This window comes from Lolium rigidum, chromosome 5 (assembly GCF_022539505.1).
Source record: "Lolium rigidum isolate FL_2022 chromosome 5, APGP_CSIRO_Lrig_0.1, whole genome shotgun sequence".
Lineage (NCBI taxonomy): Eukaryota > Viridiplantae > Streptophyta > Magnoliopsida > Poales > Poaceae > Lolium > Lolium rigidum.
In genome coordinates this window covers 144100888-144111880 of record NC_061512.1, presented here as the reverse complement: position 1 = coordinate 144111880, position 10993 = coordinate 144100888, and positions in this window count along the sequence as shown.

Here is a 10993-nt window from a genome sequence, read left to right as displayed (position 1 = left end):
TCTTCGACCCTCTGACGCCACCCTTCCGCTATTTAAAGCCTCCGTCGCGAAAACCCTATTACGGAGGACGAAACCCACAGAAACCTTCCAGAGCCGCCGCCATCGCGAAGCCAAGATCTGGGGACAGGAGTCTCTGTTCCGGCACCCTGCCGGAGCGGGGAAGTGCCCCCGGAAGGCTTCTCCATCGACACCGCTGCCATCTCCACCGCCATCTTCATCACCGCTGCTGCTCCCATGAGGAGGGAGTAGTTCTCCATCGAGGCTCGGGGCTGTACCGGTAGCTATGTGGTTCATCTCTCTCCTATGTGCTTCAATACAATAATCTCATGAGCTGCCTTACATGATTGAGATTCATATGATGATGCTTGTAATCTAGATGTCACTATGCTAGTCAAGTGAGTTTTACTTATGTGATCTCCGGAGACTCCTTGTCCCACGTGTGTAAAGGTGACAGGTGTGTGCACCGTGTGGGTCTCTTAGGCTATATTTCACAGAATACTTACTCATCGTTATGAATGGCGTAGTGAAGTGCTTATTTATATCTCTTTATGATTGCAATGTGTTTTGTATCACAATTTATCTATGTGCTACTCTAGCAATGTTATTAAAGTAGTTTTATTCCTCCTACACGGTGTAATGGTGACAGTGTGTGCATCCGTGTTAGTACTTGGCGTATGCTATGATCATGATCTCTTGTAGATTGTGAAGTTAACTATTGCTATGATAGTATTGATGTGATCTATTCCTCCTACATAGTGTGAAGGTGACAGTGTGCATGTCTGTGTTAGTACTTGGTTTAGTCGTGTTGATCTTTCTTGCACTCTAAGGTTATTTAAATATGAACATTGAATTGTGGAGCTTGTTAACTCCGGCATTGAGGGTTCGTGTAATCCTACGCAATGTGTTCATCATCCAACAAAAGAGTGTAGAGTATGCATTTATCTATTCTGTTATGTGATCAATGTTGAGAGTGTCCACTAGTGAAAGTCCAATCCCTAGGCCTTGTTCCTAAATACTGCTATCGCTGCTTGTTTACTGTTTTACTGCGTTACTACTATTCTTGTTGACAGAAAAGTGCTTTTTTCTCCCCGGCAACGGCGCCAGAAAAGTGCTTGATGTCTACGGGAGCTTCTATTCTTGTAGACAGTGTTGGGCCTCCAAGAGTAGAGGTTTGTAGAACAGAAGCAAGTTTCCCTTAAGTGGATACCCAAGGTTTATCGATCTCAGGGAGGAAGAGGTCAAAGATATCCCTCTCATGCAACCCTGCAACCACAAAGCAAGAAGTCTCTTGTGTCCCCAACACACCTAATAGGTGCACTAGTTCGGCGAAGAGATAGTGAAATACAGGTGGTATGAATAAGCAGTAGCAACGGCACTAGAAAAGTGCTTTGCCCAGGACAGTAAACAAGCAGTGGTAATGCAGCAGTAGTAACGCATTAAAACAGTAAACAAGCAGCGATAGCGATATTTAGGAACAAGGCCTAGGGATTACACTTTCACTAGTGGACACTCTCAACATTGATCACATAACGGAATAGATAAATGCATACTCTACACTTTTGTTGGATGATGAACACATTGCGTAGGATTACACAAACCCTCAATGCCGGAGTTAACAAGCTCCACAATAATGCTCATATTTTAGTAACCTTTAGTGTAAGATAGATCAAAAGACTAAACCAAGTACTAGCATAGCATGCACACTGTCACCTTCATGCATATGTAGGAGGAATAGATCACATCAATATTATCATAGCAATAGTTAACTTCGCAATCTACAAGAGATCATGATCATAGCATAAACCAAGTACTAACACGGTGCACACACTCGTCACCTTTGCACACGTGCAGGAGGAATAAAACTACTTTAATAACATTGCTAGAGTAGCACATAGATAAATTGTGATACAAACACATTGCAATCATAAAGAGATATAAATAAGCACCTCACTATGCCATTCAACAGTGAATAAGTATTCTGTGAAATATAGCCTAAGAGACCCGCACGGTGCACACACTGTCACCTTTACACACGTGGGACAAGGAGTCTCCGGAGATCACATAAGTAAAACTCACTTGACTAGCATAATGACATCTAGATTACAAGCATCATCATATGAATCTCAATCATGTAAGGCAGCTCATGAGATTATTGTATTGAAGCACATAGGAGAGGGATGAACCACATAGCTACCGGTACAGCCCCGAGCCTCGATGGAAAACTACTCCCTCCTCATGGGAGCAGCAGTGGTGATGAAGATGGCGGTGGAGATGGCAGCGGTGTCGATGGAGAAGCCTTCCGGGGGCACTTCCCCGCTCCGGCAGGGTGCCGGAACGGAGACTCCTGTCCCCCAGATCTTGGCTTCGCGATGGCGGCGGCTCTGGAAGGTTTTCCGTATCGTGGTTCTTCGCATCAGGGTTTTCGCGACAGAGGCTTTATATAGGCGAAGAGGCGGCGCAGGAGGGTCGAAGGGGTGGCCACACCATAGGGCGGCGCGGCCAGGGCCTGGGCCGCGCCGGCCTATGGTCTGGGTGGCCTGTGGCCCCCTCTCGGGTCCTTCTCGGGTGTTCCGGATGCTTCCGGTGAAAATAGGAACCCGGGTCTTGATTTCGTCCGATTCCGAGAATATTTCGTTACTAGGATTTCGAAACCAAAAACAGCGAGAAAACAACGAATCGGCACTTCGGCATCTTGTTAATAGGTTAGTTCCGGAAAATGCACGAATATGACATAAAGTGTGCATAAAACATGTAGGTATCATCAATAATGTGGCATGGAACACAAGAAATTATCGATACGTCGGAGACGTATCAGATAGTAAGGTTCATACTAGATTTGGATTACTGCGTAGAAACAGATTTCTTTGCTGTCACAAATCTGGGCCTAATTCTCTGTAGGTAACTCAGAAAATTATGCCAATTTACGTGAGTGATCCTCAGATATGTACGCAACTTTCATTCAATTTGGGAATTTTCATCTGAGCAAGTCTGGTGTCTCAATAAAATTCGTCTTTACGAACTGTTCTGTTTTTGACAGATTCTGCCTTTTATTTCGCATTGCCTGTTTTGCTATGGTTGATGGATTTTTCTATTCCATTGACTTTCTGTAGCTTTGTGCAATGTCCAGAAGTGTTAAGAATGATTATGTCACCTCTGAACATGTAAATTTTTATTGTGCACTAACCCTCTAATGAGTTGTTTCGAGTTTGGTGTGGAGAAAGTTTTCAAGGATCAAGAGAGGGAGATGATACACTATGATCAAGGAGAGTGAAAGCTCTAAGCTTGGGGATGCCCCGGTGGTTCACCCCTGCATATTTTAAGAAGACTCAAGCGTCTAAGCTTGGGGATGCCCAAGGCATCCCCTTCTTCATCGACAACATTATCGGGTTCCTCCCCTGAAACTATATTTTTATTCCATCACATCTTATGTACTTTGCTTGGAGCGTCGGTTTGTTTTTGTTTTTGTTTTTGTTTGAATAAAATGGATCCTAGCATTCATTGTGTGGGAGAGAGACACGCTCCGTTGTTGCATATGGACAAATATGTCCTTAGGCTTTACTCATAGTATTCATGGCGAAGGTTGAATCTTCTTCGTTAAATTGTTATATGGTTGGAATCGGGAAATGCTACATGTAGTAATTCTAAAATGTCTTGAATAATTTGATACTTGGCAATTGTTGTGCTCATGTTTAAGCTCTTGCTTCATATACTTTGCACCCATTAATGAAAAAATATGAAGAGCTTGCTAAAATTTGGTTTGCATATTTGGTCTCTCTAAAGTCTAGATAATTTCTAGTATTGAGTTTTGAACAACAAGGAAGACGGTGTAGAGTCTTATAACGTTTACAATATGTCTTTTATGTGAGTTTTTCTGCACCGGTTCATCCTTGTGTTTGTTTCAAATAACTTTGCTAGCCTAAACCTTGTATCGAGAGGGAATACTTCTCATGCATCCAAAATCCTTGAGCCAACCACTATGCCATTTGTGTCCACCATACCTACCTACTACATGGTATTTCTCCGCCATTCCAAAGTAAATTGCTTGAGTGTTACCTTTAAAATTTCCATCATTCGCCTTTGCAATATATAGCTCATGGGACAAAATAGCCTTAAAAACTATTGTGGTATTGAATATGTACTTATGCACTTTATCTCTTATTAAGTTGCTTGTTGTGCGATAACCATGTTCCTGGGGACGCCATCAACTCTTTGTTGAATATCATGTGAGTTGCTATGCATGTCCGTCTTGTCTAAAGTAAGGGAGATTTACCACTCATTTAATGGTTAGAGCATGCATATTGTTAGAGAAGAACATTGGGCCGGTAACTAAAGCCATGAATCATGGTGGAAGTTTCGAGTTTTGGACATATATCCTCAATCTCATATGAGAACATTAATTGTTGCTACATGCTTATGCATTAAAGAGGAGTCCATTATCTCGTTGTCTATGTTGTCCCGGTATGGATGTCTAAGTTGAGAATAATCAAAAGCGAGAAATCCAAATGCGAGCTTTCTCCTTAGACCTTTGTACAGGCGGCATAGAGGTACCCCTTTGTGACACTTGGTTAAAACATGTGTATTGCGATGATAATCCTGGTGATCCAAGCTAATTAGGACAAGGTGCGGGCACTATTAGTATACTATGCATGAGGCTTGCAACTTGTAAGATATAATTTACATGATACATATGCTTTATTACTACCGTTGACAAAATTGTTTCATGTTTTCAAAACCAAAGCTCTAGCACAAATATAGCATTCGATGATTTCCTCTTTGAAGGACCATTCTTTTACTTTTATGTTGAGTCAGTTCACCTATTTCTCACCACCTCAAGAAGCAAACACTTGTGTGAACTGTGCATTGATTCCTACATAATTGCATATTGCACTTGTTATATTACTTTACATTGACAATATCCATGAGATATACATGTTATAAGTTGAAAGCAACCGCTGAAACTTAATCTTCTTTTGTGTTGCTTCAATACCTTTACTTTGATTTATTGCTTTATGAGTTAACTCTTATGCAAGACTTATTGATGCTTGTCTTGAAGTACTATTCATGAAAAATCTTTGCTTTATGATTCAGCTTGTTTACTCATGTCATTACCATTGTTTTGATCGCTGCATCCATTACATATGCTTACAATAGTATGATCAAGGTTATGATGGCATGTCACTCCGGAAATTATCTTTGTTATCGTTTACCTGCTCGGGACGAGCATGAACTAAGCTTGGGGATGCTGATACGTCTCCGACGTATCGATAATTTCTTATGTTCCATGCCACATTATTGATGATATCTACATTATTTATGCATACTTTATGTCGTATTTATGCATTTTCCGGCACTAACCTATTAACGAGATGCCGAAGAGCCAGTTGTTGTTTTCTGCTGTTTTTGGTTTCAGAAATCCTAGTAAGGAAATATTCTCGGAATTGGACGAAATCAACGCCCGGGGTCCTATTTTTGCACGAAGCTTCCGGAAGACCGAGGGGAAAGGAAGTGGGGCCACGAGGCGCCGCCACAACAGGGCAGCCGCGGCCCGGGTCTAGGACGCGCGGCCCCGGTGTGTGGGGCCCTCGTGTGGCCCCCGCGTTGCCCTTCCGCCTACTTAAAGCCTTCGTCGCGAAACCCCCAGTACCGAGAGCCACGATACGGAAAACCTTACTGAGACGCCGCCGCCGCCAATCCCATCTCGGGAATTCAGGAGATCGCCTCCGGCACCCTGCCGGAGAGGGGAATCATCTCCCGGAGGACTCTTCACCGCCATGGTCGCCTCCGGAGTGATGAGTGAGTAGTTCACCCCTGGACTATGGGTCCATAGCAAGTAGCTAGATGGTTGTCTTCTCCTCATTGTGCTTCATTGTTGGATCTTGTGAGCTGCCTAACATGATCAAGATCATCTATCTGTAATGCTATATGTTGTGTTTGTCGGGATCCGATGGATAGAGAATACTATGTTATGTTGATTATCAATCTATTACCTATGTGTTGTTTATGATCTTGCATGCTCTCCGTTATTAGTAGAGGCTCTGGCCAAGTTTTTTCTCTTAACTCCAAGAGGAAGTATTTATGCTCGATCGTGGGTTCATGCCTCCATTAAATCTGGGACAGTGATGAGAAAGTTCTAAGGTTGTGGATGTGTCTGTTGCCACTAGGGATAAAACATTGATGCTATGTCTAAGGATGTAGTTATTGATTACATTACGCACCATACTTAATGCAATTGTCTGTTGTTTACAACTTAATACCTGGAAGGGGTTCGGATGATAACCCGAAGGTGGACTTTTTAGGCATAGATGCATGCTCTGGATAGCGGTCTATGTACTTTGTCGTAATGCCCAATTAAATCTCACAATACTCATCATATCATGTATGTGCATGGTCATGCTCTCTCTATTTGTCAATTGCCCGACCGTAATTTGTTCACCCAACATGCTATTTATCTTATGGGAGAGACACCTCTAGTGAACTGTGGACCCCGGTCCATTCTTTTACATCGAATACAATCTATCGCAATATTTGTTCTACTGTTTTCTGCAAACAATCATCATCCACACTATACATCTAATCCTTTGTTACAGCAAGCCGGTGAGATTTACAACCTCACTGTTTCGTTGGGGCAAAATACTTTGGTTGTGTTGTGCAGGTTCCACGTTGGCGCCGGAATCCCTGGTGTTGCGCCGCACTACATCCCGCTGCCATCAACCTTCAACGTGCTTCTTGGCTCCTACTGGCTCGATAAACCTTGGTTTCTTACTGAGGGAAAATTTGCCGCTGTACGCATCACACCTTCCTCTTGGGGTTCCCAACGGACGTGTTAACTACGCGCAATCAATGCTCAAAGCCCTCAAAATGTACAAGAACCAACACGAGGACAAAGACTTTCCGTTTATGCATTTCTACAACAAGCTCCAAGGTTGCAAGAAATGGGATGACCTCCTCCACACTCTCTTGAAGGACGGGGAAGATGGGCCGGTCGATCCAGCCGGTGCCTCCACCGGGCGTCCCATTGGCAACAAGAAGGCCAAGACCGGCAGGAATGCGGCACCGGTATTGGCAGCCATGGACGCCTCCATCGAGAAGATGATCACCTCGTTCTCGATGGAGAACAAGGAAGCTGTCGATAGAGCCGCCGTCGTGTGGAAGGTCATCCTCGACAAGCAAGACACGAAGATCGAGTTGGAGAGCGAGAGGATGGAGGTGGCGAAGATGGAAGCTCACGCCGCTGCCATGAAGGCCAACAACGAAGCGACGCAGCTATCGTTGGCCAAAATGTCTTAAGAATCAAAAATCTTGATGGCCAACATGGATAAGATGGACCCCTTGACGCGAGCATGGCACGAGATGTACCGCGAGCGCATCGGCCAAGAGGTGATGACGGCGCGGCATCTCCCCCGGCACCGTCCGTGTTCATGTCTCCACCTTGTTACTTGGGGCCCGTCCTACTCCTATGCGCGCGCGCTGCTATCGTGTGCAGGCAAAGGCAAGGCGAATCCAAGTGCCTGCCAACATAGTCGGCATGCAGCAGTGTCAAACTCACATGAAAAACAGGGAGGCAGCTAGGCAGGCGGTAACAGGATGAACCGATGAAGACGACACCGCTAGATTTCGCACACATGTGACGCCGCTGTGGTGCATCAGCATATGCTAGCAGCTTTACGTCGCTAGGGTACCTCCACATGTATCTTGATTTGTCACGGAACGAAGACGAGGACAGATGTGATTAGAAAGGCGTGGAACCAAACGGTAACAACCGTTGCTTGGTGTAATTTAAGAAGGGCATCGCGCATCTGGGCGTTCGTGCATGTGCGTAGTGCTTCGTGTAGAGCCAAAGACGGAAAGATTCCTGTGGCACGTACGTGGCTGCGTGCGTGTGCCTTTTTTTGCTCAGTAAACTCGTGACTCGCTAGTCGCTTCACTTGTCCCTCTCCGCTGTCAGCCACCGTCCCGATCGACGTGGACCCTCTCTGCACACAGCACCTATGTTTTACATACACGAACGGAAGACAGACGCTGCCTCCACGCTAGCATGCCACATCATCCGGCTCTGCTTCTGCAGCCAGATGGGATGCTGCACTATCTCGTCTGGGGCTGTCGAATTGGTTGTAATTTCTGCGTATCTACCGTTGTCTACCCAAGCGTAGGCTTTTTTTTTTTTTTCCAAAATGGAGACGTATCCTATTCTCTGCATGCATTGATGCATGCCGTTTTTTTAGTACCTTACTAAACTTTAGGTATTACAAAGGATTTACATCATGGGTCGTCCAGGATCGATACATTGATCAACCATATAAAGACAGAGGAGAACATGAAGTGACTATGCATTAACATGTTATTCTATGATCAAAACGTCAACTAAACTGGTTGTATAAATCCCAAGCAACCATCTCTAACCGGTTGCACCCAATAGTCACACCGTCTTGTTTCTCTGTTGGCTAGTGGTAGAACCACATACAGATTCAATGAATAACCAAGGAAATTAGCTGCATAGAAGAAGTTGTTTTAAAATTGTTAAAAATATAATCATTTTGAATATTTCACTCAGATTTGTGCTCTATCCTTTTTTTCAACCCCAACCAACCAATTTCCAAACAAATTTGTGGTGTTAGTGGGTGCAATAATATTAAATTCTATATGAACAATGCACCGCCCAACTTAGCTAAAGGGCACAAAATAAACAAATATTTATAGACTCAAGTCCTCCTAATCAAAGAACAACATTTTTTACTGCCTTCCCACTTCCATTTCGCTAAATTATCTTTAGTGAGCAGCACTTTACGATAAAAGAACCGCATGAAAATCCTTATCTTTAGTGGTACTTTCATTTTTCATATACATTTTCTAAGAAATCTTGTGTGGTCATTAATGTAATCTAGATACAATATTTGACCGATATGAACCCGATGTTGTTAACTTCCAAACAGACACATCCAGATATATTTGTGTTGCGTGGTTAGACGAACATCCATCAAACATCTTGCTAGATGAAGCCACCTTTCCCCTCGATTTCCCTATAATGTACATCTAAAACCTCAACGGCACTTGAGACATAAATAACAATAGCTACCAAAACTTGTTTTTCGTTGTGCTATGTTATAAAGAGATGGATATTGCTGCAATGAAGGGGAATCACCCAGCCAAGTACCTTCTCAGAAAACGAGTTTCCTCACAGTTCCCTATGGTGAAAGATCCTCTTTCAAAGAACTCCACTTCTATTTTTATCAGACCTCTCCAAAAATAGAAATCGGTTGGTTTTGACTTTACTTAAGACAAAGGTTTGGAGTTCAGATATTTGTTTTTTAAAAGCTCATGTCAGACGCCTTCTTAGTTAAGAGTTTTAAAAACCACTTGCACAGTAAACACTTGTTCTTAATATCTAGAACCTCTACACCTAAACCCCCTGATCTTTAGCTCAACATATGATGTTCCATGGAGTCAGTCTATACTTTCTCTTACGACCATCACTTTTCTAGCAAAATCTTGATCGATAGAAGCCCAACATTTTTCTGATCTCTTTAGGCATTTCATAAAAAAGATAGCTTAAATATCAGAAGGCTGATCAAAATTGAATTTACGAGGACTAACCGATCACCATATGAGAGCAACTTTCCCACCATATAAGCGGGCTTCCTCTCAAAACAGTCCTCAATGGGCTTCCATTCCCTGTTTCTAAGTCTACGTTAGCTAAGTGTGAGTTATATACCGGGTGTGTACACTCTCAAAAATAAACAAATAAAACATGTGCATACAAGAATTACGACGTCCACTTCCCCAATGACTGTCTCCTCAACCACCGGAGGGTACTGATGTTGCCGGTGCCGAACTATGGCCAGAGAGGCGCCAGAAGATCGCTTGTCGATGGTCCCATGCTTCCTCCAGACCTCGTCAACAACCCGACAGATGACATCAAGTCACCGATGCGGGACACCTCGAGTAGGAACCACACAATTGTATAGGGTTCCTCGACGACGACCAGTACAACTACGACACTCCGTCATCGTCGGGAGTGAAGGTGGAGGCGTACGTTGGCGACCAAATCCCAGGAGAGGAGGAGCGGGATGACACGGATGATTTCGTCAGCTACCTAGTCTACCTCGCGGAGAAGGCAAAGGAGGAGGGCATGGTGCAGCTTCCCTTAATGCGGGAAGGCGTGGATGAGGAGGAGGCGATGAGGCTGGCCATGAAGCCCTCGCCGGAGCAGTCTCCACTGCCACATGTGCCGCCTAGCTATGTCACGGTGGTCATGCCGAGGAGAAGGCCCTAAGGGTGGACATGGATGCCTCGGGCGCACTACCACCTCCATCTTGTGGTCCGCACCAGCCCAGGTCTATCCTCCACCTCCTCCAACGGCGTATCCACTGGTCCTAGGCACCCAACTACCCATGGGAGCAACAACCACCAACTTCATCGACCGTCCCTCCTGCTTCACCGCCAGTCCACCCAACTAGCCGTGGGCGGTGCCGAATATCATGGAAGAACGCGTCGCATCTGATTTTAACTTCGCAAACAAATCAAAACGAACATATTTTAGATTGAAATACGCCGAGCCTGGTAGACGATGCTGCCGCTCAAGGGTCAACGCCCGGGTCAAGTTGTCGAGGTGTCGTGCCAACCTAGCGCTCGCACCTATTGATCGGTGCCGAAGCCAATGTGACCAGTGGCTCCGGAGTGGACCAGCAAAGCCTAATTCTTTCCCTCCGTGGGCACGGAGCAGTGTTGCGCCATGCATGCGCCAATTGGCTCCAAAACAACCCCCTGAGCAAAGCTCCGCTGCTGCCTCGCATGCATGCGCCTGCTGCTCCACTCACATCTGCCGTCCGGCGACCATGTGTGCACGTAAATATTCCGGCGACTTTTGCCGCCGTTCGTTTTATCGTGGAGCAATCTAGTTGGTTGGAAACAGTACAGGGCATGCGAATTTCGCGCTGCCTGGTTTCAGCCAAATCTGATATGGCGGTGCCAAGTCCTCCATGGCCACGAGTAACAT